At 42.2% G+C, this 15,351-nt stretch overlaps 1 protein-coding gene across 7 annotated transcripts in view; it reads left to right on the forward strand.

Moving 5' to 3' along the window:
- Nucleotides 1–303: 303 nt before the first annotated feature.
- Nucleotides 304–15,351, forward strand: part of RARB (retinoic acid receptor beta) — a 704,914-nt gene continuing 689,866 nt past the window's right edge. For 6 of the 7 annotated variants that reach the window (XM_087430624.1, XM_087430626.1, XM_087430627.1 and 3 more), the window contains exon 1: nt 10,727–10,786. The gene's annotated coding sequence lies outside the window, so the exon portion shown is untranslated. Of the gene's footprint in view, nt 346–10,726; nt 10,787–15,351 lie in introns of those variants that run through there. The other variant, XM_087430628.1, reaches the window with a different exon arrangement.

The raw sequence follows: 15,351 nt of genomic DNA on the forward strand, positions 1-15,351 counted from the left end.
GTTGAGGGGGTACGTCTTGACAATGTGGGGGATCCTGCCCTATGGAATGCATCAGCAGCAGCGGCGATGGTAGCAATGGCAGCAGCAGAGGCAGCAGCAGGAGCAACAGCCGCCGCGGCGGTCGCCGCAGCACGCGGGCAAACCCCCCCAGGCCCGCGTGGCTCTGCGCGGTTGCTGGCCAGCGTGGAGGGGCGGGGCCTGGCGCCCAGGGGAGGGGCCTGGAGCCCGGGGGCGGGGCGCAGCGAGCTGGGTTCCCGCTGTCTGCTCTCGGCGGCGGCGGCGGCACCGGCTGAGGGCACAGCCAGCGGGCGGCGCGCCGCGGACTCCCAGGCAGCCCGCCGAAAGGTAAAGCCAGGAGAGCGCGCTGGCGGGTCTTCCTGCCCGGCAGCTGCTGTCCAAGCCCCGGAGTGTCCCCGGCACCCCAAGCTGCGTCTGGGCGCCCAGGTCATTTGCATAGCATCAAGGGACTGGCCGCCGAGCCAGGGTTTTGCGTGTATCGCGGCGGGGCCCGGGGCGGGGGTTTGAGGGATCTGCAGCGGGAACCTGCGGCCATCCCAGGACATCCGGACTCGGAGACAACTTTGCGCAGCGGTCCTCCTCCAAGTTCCCTTTATTGCTATTGTCTTAGCGCCTCCCGTCTGACAGTCTCCCCGGACTCCAGCTTTGTTCTCATCAGGCCAAACCCGCGGTCCCCTAGGGCGTGAACCCGGGAGTCGCCGGCAAGTTGCACCTGCCAGCCGAATCCGCCCGGGCTCCCTTCGCATCCCTGCCAGGTCCAGCGCAGTCCTGTGCGCACTAGAGCTGGGCACCGCTAGAGCCGGCGCCCACGGGGGCAGAGGTCCTCGCCACATCCCCTGTGTGGTCTGGGATCGGGGCTAGGGCCTCAAACCTCCGGGATGCGCGTGATTTGGGGCCGGGTAAAGGACAAGAAAAAGTTTGGAACCTCGGCTTGGGCTAGGCAGCCGGCAGCGCCGGGCTGCACATGGCAGGAGTTGGAGAGAGTGCTGGGGGCTTGGCGCCGGGCAGACGAACTCGGACAGAGATGGAACCCTGGAGGCTGAGGTTCCAAACCTGGACTGTCAGAGGAGATGGGGTGCTTGTTGTGTGCGCGCGTTAGCAGGAAAAGGCTGTGTGTGTGACTGCAGAGAAGATGGGCTAGAAAGAGAGAGATACTAGGGATATATGTAATTGCAGTGTACCCAGTATGCACTTTTTTTTCCTTCAGATATTTTAGAAAAACTATGCACAGGATGCCTTCTTGTACCCGAACTCCCGGAGGTGGGGGCGGAGGTGGGGGAGGGATAAGTTTTACCCAGCGTTAGTGCCGGCTTTGAAAGCGAACAGGCGACAGAAGACTTCTTAGTGTGTGTGTGTGTGTGTGTGTGTGCGCGCGCGTGTGTGTGTGTGTGTATGCGCAGCGGCGAGGGATGCTGGACCGCCTGCCGAGCCTCCACCCCCCCACCCCCACCCCGCCCCGCTTCCAGCTCGCGACAGCGGTGTGAGTTTTCCTGCCACTCCCCGCCTGAGGCTGGCAGGCGAGAGGCGAAGGGATGGTCGCAGAGTGGAGCAGACAAAGGGGTGCACTTGGACGACCCTCCGAGGGCCAGGCGGCTGGTGTATGTGTGTGTGTGTGCGTGTGTGTCTGGAGAGGGTCCACTTTCCTCCCAGCTAGGGAGAAAACACTGGTAGCAGACGCATGAGGTGGGAGCGGGAGCAAGACAGGTGAGGCAGATCCAAGGAGAAGAAACAGAACGCGAGGAGCAAGAGAGCAGAGATTTAAAAGCATCTTGCCTGATTGGCTGTGAAATTCTAAGTTAATTTTAAAAAGAGATGCGGGGTGGGGGGATCCTGAAGCTAAAATTTTAGAGGATGGGGGCGCAGTAAGTTTAATTAATAAAGGTATTTTAGCGAGCCATGTTAAAGTAAGTCTGAAACCTTCGCCGAAGTTTATTGCTGGTTTTAGATAATCTCCTTTGACACATCTTTGCAGCACCTACTCCGGAAGTACCTTTTGACTGTCAGAAAGAAGTAAAAGGCATATATACACAAATAAGATGCAGCTAAAATGAAGTTTAAATGAAGCTTTGAGCAGGATTAAATGGGTTGTGTAACTGCTGAATGTTGCTAAGTACTGTCAGGGCTATCAAATAGCCAGACAAAAATAAAAGAAAAAATAATTGTAACAAGAAAATGAAGGCTTTACAAGAACTTCAGTAATGAACACATAACAATTGATGGTATGATGCAGTAATTATTTTCGTATTTACGCCATTAACGATTGTAATTTAACGTTAATGTCCTGGTATTTTATTCCTTCTCATTTGCAGACAAAAGCACATCTGAGACACCATCAGGGAGTAATTTGGTAATATAAAGTCATGAATAGAAAACACTAAACCATGCTCAGAACTCTGACAACATAAAGTGTGAAACAAAATAACCTCATTTGCTGTTTATTATCTGTCTTTATAATTCTGTTTACTGTCATTTGCATAAATGAATAGCTAAATTGTATAGTATTTCCCTTTTAGGAAAAAAAACTTGATGCTTATAGATATACGGGGGAGGAAGCTAGTAGGTAATCCTTACATTAAGCATGAAAAAGAAAAAAAAAACTTTGTGGGGTTAGAAGCCGTCTGGAAATAATCAGAATGCAAATTCAACCTACTTTAGGCATCCTTATTTTATTTAACTTGGTTTAAGTAGTTTTTAACAATATATATGTAATTAGTTGATGAGCAGACTCTAAACTTGTTTTCTAATCTTAACCAAATCAAACTAAACCAAAGTACTGTACCTTACAGCATGAAGCAATTTTGTTAACCTGAAAAACTCTTTTTTTCTATTCAAACTTTCAAAGGGTAAATTTTCTGAAATTGAGAAGGAAGGAGTTTATTGGATAAAGCTGAAAACAAAATTCTTTCAGCAGAAACTTCTTATTAACATTTGAAGACAAACATCAGAGTTCACACATTATAAAACTACTGTAAATTATTTTGACCTGAGGATCTTTGCTAAAACTGCCTTGCTCATATGATAAAGGGAACAATTAATAACTGTATTGAAAGGGCTCTGAAGTAACATGCCAGCAAAACAGCTGAGCAAAATGTGCATGGTTGGGAGGAATCAGTCAATCACATGAATGTTTAAAAAAATCTATTTATTCTTGCCAGGCACACAAAATATCACAATGATTGAATGCGCCTTTTTCTTTTCATACAAATACGCTGGTCTCATGTGGAACAGCACAATGAAATCAGTATTACCTGCAAATGGATTCCATGTGGGAATAAGGACCTTGTATGTATTTTAAGGGCAGGGGGAAAAATAGAATAAATGACAAGCAAGCTGTTCATTATGCTGAAGACTGGTGATTGTGTAAGATTAGGGCAAGGTCTTATAGTTTTGCTGGTTACAAACTTGGGAAATGCAACCATGTGAACAAAGTAGATTTTGCATACTGGTTTAATTATTATATTCACCCTTAAAGAAAGTCACTATTCCTCTGTGTTATCACTTTTATATTCCAAATATTTTAAAGACTGCCCAACTTCTCTATATTTCTGTTGTTCTTTATATCATTGTTCTGTAAAGAAGTTCTGCATTTTTTCTTGTTTTAGAGGCTAAAATCTGACTTTTGGTTAATTTCTTCATTTCTGCAACATACATTGACCAAATACCTATTATTGCCTATCAGATATTGCACTGGGTGCTAGGGAGTCAAGGATGAGTTAGACTCAGTCCCTGTATTTAGAAAGTGAGGGAGACAGTTATGCGAATGAATAAATGTAATAAAATGTAGTAAGTAGCAGTCTATCCTAGGGCTCTGGAATGAGGTAGACTGGGTTCAACTTTCAGCTCTGCCTCTTACTAACTGCCTCTTACGAGACATTAATCAAGTTTTCTAACCTCTCTGAGCCTCAGTTTTCTTATCTGGTAAATAGGGGAAATAGTACCTCTCTGGATCACAGAGTTGTGAAGATTACATGTCAACATATTTTAACATCTTCCATCTTAAAAACAAACCCTGGATCCCATACTTCTCAGCATCCTTCACTTCATTTGTCTGCTCCATGTTGTCACATTTCTGGTGAGGCTTGTCTGTATACACTATTTTCACTTCCTTTCTCTTTTACTGTTCCACCTACCTTAAAGTAGCTTCTGCCTCTACCACTTATGGAAACAACCCCTTTTGAGATCAGCAGTGACCACTATATATGGTCAGATCCAGTGACCTACATTCTTATTCAACTTCCTGGAGCATTTGAAAGAGTTGATTGGTCCCTTTTCCTTCATAAGTCATCTTCTCTTGGCATCAGTGACTTCGGTGGCTTCTGTGACACTATACATTTCCAGTTTTCCTCATCAGGCTTTTATTATTTATCATCTGGCTCCTCCTTCATTACTCCATCTCTAAAAGAAGGTTGGGTCTTTCCAACCTTGGGTCTCCATCCTGGGTCCTCTTATATCTTCTTATCTGCCTCCCCCTCCCCCGCCACTCCCCTCTCTTCTTAAGTAATTTCTTCCATTCTCATAGTATTAAATCCTTTTTTTTTTTTTTTTTTTTTTAATTTTTTGTTTATTGCAGTAACATTGGTTTATAACATTGTAAAAATTTCAGGTGTACATCATTGTACCTCTATTTCTGCATAGATTACATCATGTTCACCACCAAAATACTAATTACAACCCATCACCACACACATGTACCCAATTATCCCTTTCACCCTCCTCCCTCCCCTTCCCCTCTGGTAACCACCAATCCAATCTCTGTCCCTATGTGTTTGTTTATTGTTGTTATTATCTACTACTTACTGAAGGAAATCATACGGTATTTGACCTTCTCCCTCTGACTTATTTCACTTTGCATCATGCCCTCAATGTCCATCCATGTTGTCACAAATGGCTGGATTTCATCGTTTCTTATGGCTGAGTAGTATTCCATTGTGTATATATACCACAGCTTTTTTATCCATTCGTCCCTTGATGGGCACTTAGGTTGCTTCCAAGTCTTGGCTATTGTGAATAACGCTGCAATGAACACAGGGGTGCATGTACCTTTGCAAATTGGTGTTTTCAAGTTCTTTGGATAAATACCCAACAGTGGAATAGCTGGATCATATGGTTGTTCTATCGTTGATTTTTTGAGGAATCTCCATACTGTTTTCCATAGTGGCTGCACCAGTTTGCACTCCCACCAGCAGTGTATGAGAGTTCCCTTCTCTCCACAACCTCTCCAACACATGTTGTTTCCTGTCTTGTTAATTATAGCCATTCTGACGGGCGTGAGGTGATATCTCATTGTAGTTTTGATTTGCATTTCCCTGATAGTTAGTGATTTTGAACATCTTTTCATGTGTCTGTTGGCCATCTGTATATCTTCTTTGGAGAAATGTCTGTTCAGGTCTTTTGCCCATTTTTTAATTGGGTTGGTAGTTTGTGTTGTTGAGATGCATGAGTTCTTTATATATTTTGGAGATTAAGCCCTTATCAGATGTATGGTTTGCAAATATCTTCTCCGAATTGTTAGGTTGTCTTTTCGTTTTGTTGATGGTTTCCTTTGCTGTGCAGAAGCTTTTTAGTTTGATGTAGTCCCATTTGTTTATTTTTTCTATTGTTTCTCTTGCCCGGTCAGATGTGGTGTTTGAAAAGATGTTGCTAAGACTGATGTCGAAGAGCGTACTGCCTATGTTTTCTTCTAGAACTTTCACAGTTTCAGGTCTTACATTCAAGTCTTTAATCCATTTGGAGTTAATTTTTGTGTATGGTGTAAGGTAAGAGTCTACTTTCATTTTTTTGCATATGGCTATCCAGTTTTCCCAACACCATTTGTTGAAGAGACTTTCTTTTCCCCATTGTATGTTCTTGGCTCCTTTGTCAAAGATTAGCTGTCCATAGATGTGTGGGTTTATTTCTGGGCTTTCGATTCTATTCCATTGATCTGTGTGTCTGTTTTTGTGCCAGTACCATGCTGTTTTGGTTACTATAGCTTTGTAGTATATTTTGAAATCAGGGAGTGTGATACCTCCAGCTTTGTTCTTTTTCTCAGGATTCCTTTAGCTATTCGGGTCTTTTGTTGTTCCATATAAATTTTAGGATTCTTTGTTCTATTTCTGTGAAAAATGTTGTTGGAACTTTGATAGGGATTGCATTGAATCTATAGATGGCTTTAGGAAGTATGGACATCTTAACTATGTTAATTCTTCCAATCCAAGAGCACGGAATATCTTTCCATTTCTTTGTGTCTTCTTCAATTTCTTTCAGAAATGTTTTATAGTTTTCGATTGTACAGATCTTTCACCTCTTTGGTTAAGTTTATTCCTAGGTATTTTATTCTTTTTGTTGCAATTGTATATGGGATGGTATTCTTAATTTCTCTTTCTGCTACTTCGTTGTTAGTGTACAGAAATGCAACTGATTTTTGTATGTTGATTTTGTATCCTGCAACTTTCCCATATTCGTTTATTACTTCTAAAAGTTTTCTGGTGGATTCTTTAGGGTTTTCTATATATAAAATCATGTCATCTGCAAATAGTGACAGTTTCACTTCTTCCTTTCCAATTTGGATCCCTTTTCTTTCTTTCTCTTGCCTGATTGCTCTGGCTAGGACTTCCAATACTATGTTAAATAGGAGTGGTGACAGTGGGCATCCTTGTCTGGTTCCTGTTCTTAGAGGGATAGCTTTCAGTTTTTCACCATTGAGGATGATATTAGCTGTGGGTTTCTCATATATGGTCTTTATTATGTTGAGGTACTTTCCTTCTATACCCATTTTATTCAGAGTTTTTATCATAAATGGATGCTGGATCTTGTCAAATGCTTTCTCTGCATCTATTGAGATGATCATGTGATTTTTGTTCTTCATTTTATTAATGTGGTGTATTACGTTGATTGATTTGCGAATGTTAAACCATCCCTGCATCCCTGGAATAAATCCCACTTGATCATGGTGTATAATCTTTTTAACGTATTGTTGTATGCGATTTGCTAGTATTTTGTTGAGGATTTTCGCATCGATGTTCATCAGTGATATTGGCCTGTAATTTTCTTTTTTGTGTTGTCCTTGTCTGGTTTTGGTATCAGGGTAATGTCAGCTTCGTAGAATGAGTTAGGAGCTTCCCCCTCCTCAATTTTGGAAGAGTTTGAGAAGAATAGGTATTAAGTCTTCTTTGAATGTTTGGTAGAATTCACCAGGGAAGCCGTCTGGTCCTGGACTTTTATTTTTGTGGAGTGTTTTGATTACTGTTTCGATCTCCTTACTGGTGATTGGTCTATTCAAATTCTCTACTTCTTCTTGATCCAGTTTTGGAAGATTGTATGATTCTAAGAATTTATCCATTTCTTCCAGATTGTCGAATTGGTTGGCATATAGTTTTTCATAGTATTCTCTTATAATCTTTTGTATTTCTGAGGTGTCTGTTGTAACCTCTCCTCTTTCATTTCTGATTTTACTTATTTGTGCCTTCTCTCTTTTTTCTTGGTGAGCCTCGCTAAAGGTTTGTCTATTTTGTTGATCTTTTCAAAGAACCAGCTCTTGGTTTTATTAATTTTTTCTATTTTTTTTTGGTCTCTATTTCATTTATTTCTGCTCTGATTTTTATGATTTCCCTTCTTCTACTGATTTTGGGCTTTGTTTGTTCTTCTTTTTCCAGTTCCTTTAGGTGCATTGTTAGATTGTTTATTTGAGATTTTTCTTGTTTGTTGAGATAGGCCTGTATTGCTATAAACTTCCCTCTTAGAACCGCTTTTGCTGTATCCCATAAATTCTGGTATGTCGTATTTTCATTTTCATTTGTCTCCAGGTATTTTTTGATTTCTTCTTTGATTTCTTCATTAACCCAGTCGTTGTTCAGTAGCATTTTGTTTAATCTCCATGTATTTGTGGCTTTTCTGATTTTCTTCCTATAGTTGATTTCTAGTTTCATGCCTTTGTGGTCAGAAAAGATGCTTGGTATTATTTCAATCTTCTTAAATTTATGGAGACTTGTTTTGTGGCCTAATATGTGATCAATCCTGGAGAACGTTCCATGTGCATTTGAAAAGAACGTGTATTCTTCGGTTTTTGGATGGAATGCTCTGTATATATCTACTAGGTCCATCTGTTCTAGTGTGTCGTTTAAGGCCAATGTTTCCTTATTGATCTTCTGTTTGGATGATCTATCCGTTGGTGTAAGTGGAGTGTTAAAGTCCCCTACTATTATTGTGTTACTGTCTATTTCTGTTTTTATGTCTGTTAATAATTGCTTTATATATTTAGGTGCACCTACATTGGGTGCGTAGATATTTACAAGTGTTATATCCTCTTGTTGGATTGTTCCCTTGATCATTATGTAATGCCCTTCTTTGTCTCGTTTTACAGTTTTTGTTTTAAAGTCTATTTTGTCTGATATGAGTACTGCTACCCCAGCTTTCTTTTCATTGCCATTTGCGTGGAGTATCTTTTTCCATCCCTTCACTTTCAGTTTGTGAGTGTCTTTAGGTCTGAAGTGTGTCTCTTGTATGCAGCATATATATGGGTCTTGTTTTTTTATCCAGTCAGCCACCCTATGCCTTTTAATTGGAGCATTTAGTCCATTGACGTTTAAAGTAGCTATTGATAAGTATGTACTTACTGCCATTTTTTAACTTTTTTTTTTTTTTTCCTTAGTGTTTTAGTAGTCCTTCTCTGTTCCTTTCTTCTTCTATACAGGATTGATGGTCACTTTAGTTTGACCTCTGTCTGAAAGCTGTACTCTTTAACTACCCTCCTCCCTCCTTTTATGTTTTTGATATCATATCCAACCTCTTTTTTGTACATTTGTATCCATTACGTTCTAATCGTGGAAATAGATAATTTTTCCTATTTGTGGTCTTCTCTTTTCCCCTTAAATCAGTCCCTTTAACATTTCTTGTAACACTGGTTTCTTGGTGACAAACTCCTTTAATTTTTGCTTATCTTGGAAAATTTTGATCTCTCCTTCCATTTTGAACGATAACCTTGCTGGGTAGAGTATTCTTGGCTGTAAGTTTTTTCCTTTTAGCACTTTAAATATATCATGCCATTCTCTTCTAGCCTGTAAGGTTTCTGCTGAGAAGTCAGCTGATAGCCTTATGGGGTTTCCTTTGTATGTAACTTGACATTCTCTTGCGGCTTTTAGGATTCTCTCTTTATCTTTAATTCTGGACATTCTGATTATGATGTGTCTTGGTGTGGGCCTCTTTGGGTTTATCTTGTTTGGGGCTCTCTGTGCCTCCTGTACCTGGATGTCTGTTTCCTTCCTTAGGTTAGGGAAGTTTTCATCTATTATTTCTTGAAATAGATTCTCTGCCCCCTTGTCTCGCTCTTCTCCTTCCGGGACACCTATAACACGGATGTTAGTGCGCTTGATGTTGTCCCAGAGGTCCCTTAGACTGTCCTCACTCTTTTTAATTCTTTTCTCTTTTACCTGTTCACCTTGGGTAATTTCTTCTAGTCTTTCTTCCAGCTCACAGATCCGTTCTTCTGTATCCTCTACTCTGCTTTTGAGTCCCTCTAATGAGTTTTTCATTTCCAGTATTGTATTCTTCATTTCTGCTTGGTTCTTTTTTATATCTTCCATTTCTTTGTTGACATTCTCACTGAGTCCATCTATTCTTCTCCCCAGATCAGTGAGCATCCTTAACACTCTTTGTTTGAACTCTCTGTCGGGTAGGTTGCTCATTTCTGTTTCACTAAGTTCCTTTTCTGGGGTTTTGTCCTGTTCCCTTACTTGGAATGTATTCTTTTGCCTCTTCATTTTGCCTCTTTCCCTGTGCTTGTGTCTACGTATTAGGTAGGTCAGCTACGTCTCCTGCTCTTGGATAGGTGACCTTATGTAAGTGATGGCTTAGGAGGCTTCCAGTGTGCTTCCCTCAGTTCTCAATGTTCCAGGGGTGACCCCTAAGTGGGCTACGTATATCCTTCTGCTGTGGCCTGTTTGCTCTCCCTGTAGGCGCCCAGGGAGGCTGAGTTATGCTCCTGGCCAGCTGTTGTAATGCTCAGCTGCTTGTAGTTGTTGTGGGCCCTTCAGTCTCTTTATCAGCTGTGGGGAGCCCCAGCACAGTTGGCTGCAAGTTCTAATACCACATTTGTGTTGCAGTATTTCTTTTAAGTGAGTAGGCCCCCACCGTGGCAGGTTGTTAGGCTCAGGGCCTTACAATTGCTGTAAGCCTCTAGCCTATTAGGTCTCTTGTCAGCTCTCTGAGGATTGCAGCTGGGTGGGGCTGGCCTCAGGCACAGGAGCACCCAATTGTTTCAGGTTTTGGAAGGTGGAGCAAACCTCCTATGTGGGTCTTTGAGAAGTACAAGTCTTCTGTGGCTGAGAAGCCCTGCCGCCCACAGGTCCACACACACAGTCAACACAGTCCTGCCCCGTGTGAGCGCTCCGACCTCCCCAAGTGGACCCAGTCTCTCCACGCGCGGAGCCCCACACACTCTGCCACCGCCCCACACTCTCCACCCGCTCCTTGTGCACACCCTGCCCCGCTCAAGTCAGCTCAGTTGCCAGGCTGCAGAGAATCCAGTCACCAATCTATGCAGGCCCACACGTTGCCTGAGGGCTTGTTGTTGGGTGGGGCTAGTCTCTAGGGTGGGCTGCCTGCCCTGGCTGAGCTGGATTAAATCGGTGCTCTAGCGGGTGGGGCAGACCCTGGGCTAGCAGGTCTCAGGGAGAACTCCAATGGCGTCTGTGTCAGCACGCTCACACCAGGCCACAACAATGGCCGCCGCCAATGTCCCAGTCCCTGGAGAGGTCTCACCCCTCACCGAGATGCACTCAGGGCCTATTAGGTGAGTCTCTTGTCACCGAAGCACCGTGCACCTTTCTTTCTGGTGATTTTAGGATGCTTTCTGGAACGGGTGAGTTTGTGCGCGGACCCTTTAAGAGCCAGTTTTAGTTTCTTTGTGAACCGGGTTTTCTGGGGGTGCTACCCAATGCTTTAGTAGCAGGCAAAGTCAGATATTATGCTGCTGGTCTCAATTGTGCTGGGTCACAAAATGCCCACAGCGGGGGCGCTCCCCGGCTCAGGGCCCCGCGCCTCCAGGGAGGCTGCGTACCTGTGAGCTGCTCCCGGCGGCCGTGAAGCTGGCGGCTTGTGAAGGTGGCGTTTTTCCTCTCCAGAAGGGAGTCTCTGCCTCTTCTACCCCAGTTAGGATTGTCCGTTGTTGCAGGAGTTCCTCTTATCCAGTTTTCAGTTCTGTCTCAGGGGTAATTTTTCCACGAGTAGTTGTAAATTGGCTGTGTCCACGGGAGGAGGTGAGTTCAGAGTCTGCCTACGCCGCCATCTTGACTCCCCTCATAGTATTAAATCTTATCTCAATTTATGTCTCTAGTCCATACCTGGCCTCTGAGATCCAGAAACATCTATTCAACTATCTACTTAACTTCTCCACTTGGATGTTTTATAAGCATCTACAACTTACATTAGAAATTAAAGTCTATATTACCACTGTCACCGACACACTAAATTTATTCTCCCTTCAGTCTTTCTCATCTTGGGAAATGGCACTACCATACCGTACCCAATTGTGCAATCCAGAAACTTTGCCCCTTTACCACCAACATATTTCTTAATTCTTCATCCTGTACTTTGTGTTCTGGGTGGCTGTTCACCTGATACATGCTGGTAGGCCTGCCTGTTTTGGTGGTTTATAGTCTGCATCTGTTCTGATTGGCCAGCGCTCTGGCCATACTAACTGATAAATATCTTTTACTGTTACCCCTGCTTGTATCTATCTGCCTGTGTCCATTTCCACAACCCCCAGAGGCCAGAACAATATCACCTCTCACCTATTATTTTTGTTCAGGTGTGATAGATTTGTTTGTAAATTATTAGTATCACTATTTAAAGCTAAACTGACTTGCATTTTGCATATTATGTGAAATATGTTTCACACTATTTAGTACTAGAAAGTTGGCTATCAATAAAGAAAGGCATCTACCTTGCAAGATATCCCACCAATTTAATACTAAGAGGATAGATACATTGTAAAGAGGAAGTCCTTTATGGGTGGGGAAATACGCTGGGTTGACCTCTACGCCAAAACAACAGATTATGGAATTTCAGGTTGTCAACTCTTTGCCACATTTGGAATACTGTGCCTGCATGTTAATTTTAGGAAATTAATTTTAGGAAAATGAAGTCAGATACTAAGTTCTACCACTAAAGAAAGTAAGTTTAAATAATCATAATCTTGAGTTGCCTGTTTTTTCTCTTGGCCAACAGAGTACATTTAATCAAAAAGCTATTCTAGAAATATAATCGAGAGACAGAGTATCAAGCATGTTAAATGTTGGTGTACAGATTTTTTGACAAATGGTAAAAATGTAAGCAGAATAACCGGAGTGAGATGTATCATCGTTGTCAACTCCAGAATTTTTTGTTGTTCCAGTCTTACACTCCTTTGCTAGGAGGCTGGTGTTCTTAGCAAAATGGGCATTCTTGAGTACACTTGACTTTGTATTCACTGCACTTGTGAATTATAAGGTTTTACTTCAAAAGGTTAGCAATGACGTCCATGTAACCGTGTAAACAAGACTCAAGTGATCTTTCAGTGATGTCATTGAAACTCAAAGATCAAGAAAAGTCTGTGCTTCAATCTTCTAAAGATAGAGGCATTTTCATTCACAAAACGGGTGCAAGAATGTAAGAATTGGTTCAATCGTAAATGTACTTTTTATCCTCTGTTAGTCTTATGGTGCTGATTCTGGCTTTGACCTTTGGATTACATTGGGCTGTAGACTCAGTCTTTTAGTAATCTTTCTTTCTCCTTTTACCTCTCTTTCTTTTTCCATCTCTTCCGCTATTTAGTTCTTCCTTCCTCTACTTCAGTTCTTCCTTGTTACTTCTTCACTTTCTCTTCTTCTTTTCCTTTCTTTCTCTCCTTCTCCTGTCCCTCATCCTTTTTATTGTCTTTCTTCAATGTTCTTGTATAAGCAAAAACAAACAAAGTAGAAGGATCTATATGAGCTTTTCCCCGGCTGTTACCACTACTGTAGGATTTAATCTACCATATTGCCCCTGCCTTTTCTGCTTGGTGGTCTTTCCATCCCTCACTTGAAACTTATCTCAAGAACTATAAAATTCTTGCCTCAGTTTTCCCTAAGTCAACAAATAAACAAGTAAGAGGTGGGAGAAAGGGATGGGTAAAATTGCTTTGTGCATTCATGCTCTACAATGACCTTTTTCCAATAGGTAGTGTTTACCACTATGTGATACAAAGGTAGCATGCATACTTCCTGAGCTCAGGTAGTGTTTTGGAAGACGCATGTCTATCTTCACAGTAATGATGACAACTAAAATAATGGTTTAAGTGATGAGATCTAATATTTATTGAGTGCTTGCTATGTGCCGGATTCTGTGCTAAATGCTTGGTACATGTTATTTTATTTATTCCTACCTCCCGGTAGGCTCATATTATAGGTGAGGAAACAGACTAAACAAGGTTAAATTACTTGAGCAAAGGTTGCGGGACTAAAAGTATGGGAGGGCAACTCAGATCTTCTTAGCTGCTGTGTTCTATATTGCAGAAGAGCCACTTCCTCAGCAATACCCAGGTTCTATATCTATGAATACATTCATATTGATAGTGAGCTGCAGGAATGCCCTGAAGCCGTAGTATCTGCTATAATATAGACATAACACAAAGAAATGATGGGTGGGGAGAATGGCATTCGTTGGTCCTGTGGGCTCAAGTTGTATAGGAGGTCAGTTGGGTAAATTCTAAGGTTACATTCTTCGTAGGAAAACATGGTCAAGGCAACTCATCATAGTCTATCTCCAATATGGCTACTGCAGAAGCCTGAAACTAGTGGGATTTTCAGGGTAGGATGACCTAAGCATCATAAGCTTTAGAAGAGACTTAGGTGACTTAAGTGGCTCCCTGCTCTGCTTTCTCCCTCAAGGCAATATGCTTTTTAATTTTTGGATAAACATTCTATAGTTTGTCTTCAGTGAGAGTGAATGGTATAAAACACTAGATTTGATCAGAAGAGAAATAAGATGGCATTGTGGGGGTGAAATGAGGCTTAACCAAGGAATGAGCAAAATGGACCCTCCTCTTCTGTAACTGAGGTAATTGCAATTGGGTGGTCTCTTTGATTCTTTGCAGAAGCAATGCCCCATGGTGCTATGCGTGAGGAAGGACTGGGTATAAAGGAGACAACGGTTGGCAATCTGTGCTGAGTGTCTTACAAGGGCCTCCAAAATGAATCCTGTGTTCTAACAAAGTTCATTCCAAAACCTAGTTTGAAATACATGAGAGCACGGACAGTCAGAAAGTATGAGTATTCCAATAGCTTCCTGACTGGTGACCTTGTTTCCACTGTTGCCTCACATAGTAGCTAGATTGGCCTTATTCAAATGTTAATCAGAATATGACACTTAGCGTGTGAGAGTCCTCCAATGGCTTCCCACCTCTCCCTCTTAGTAAAAGCCTAAGGACTTACAGTGGTCTAGGAGAGTCTTCATGATCTGGCCCCCTGTTATCCTTCTGATATCATCCACTGGCCTCTTTTGTTGAATGAATGAATAACTTTTGAGTGAGCCAGGGAATAGCCAAGGTGCTCAACAGTGTTTGTTGAATAAATAAAAGAGAGACTTGGGGGCTGGCCTGGTGGCATAGTGATTAAGTTCGTGCGCTCCACCTCAGTGGCCCAGAGTTCGTGGGTTCAGATCACGGGCAAGGACCTACACACTGCTCGTCAAGCCATGCTGTGGTGGTGTCCCATATACAAAAATAGAGGAACTGTGCAGCTATGACATACAACTATCTACTGGGGCTTTGGGGGAAAAATAAATAAATAAAATTAAAAAAAAAAAAATAGAGGAAGGTTGGCACAGACGTTAGCTCAGGGGCAACCTTCCTCCTGCAAAAAGAGCAAGATTGGCAGTGGATGTTAGCTCAGGGCCAATCTTCCTCACAAAAAAAAATAAATAAATAAGGAGATATTTTCTGTTTTAATATAGACACTGGAGAAATGAAAGGCATAGGAACAATTTCTATTGTGGCTGAATACGATAAAAGTAGTGTATCAGAACTGCTGGATGCTGACCTCGAGTTTTCATCATTTGTTTATTCAGTCATTTAACAAGTATTTATTGAGAATGTACTATGTACCAGGCATCAGTCTAAAGGCTGGATGTTCATCAGTGAACAAGAAGGCAAAGTCACTGGCCCCTTGTGCCTGACATTCTATTAGGAGACATATATTACAATAAAGTAGACAAAACTATAATTTCAGGTAACAGTACATCCTATAAAAAACTTCAGCAAAGAGTTGGGGGGAAGATAGGTTTAATTGCAGATCCCATACCTTCCTGGTTTTAAATGCTGAGTAATGTGGTCGTCTGTCT

Source organism: Ceratotherium simum, chromosome 5, assembly GCF_057802395.1.
Source record: "Ceratotherium simum simum isolate JZ-2026a chromosome 5, ASM5780239v1, whole genome shotgun sequence".
Lineage (NCBI taxonomy): Eukaryota > Metazoa > Chordata > Mammalia > Perissodactyla > Rhinocerotidae > Ceratotherium > Ceratotherium simum.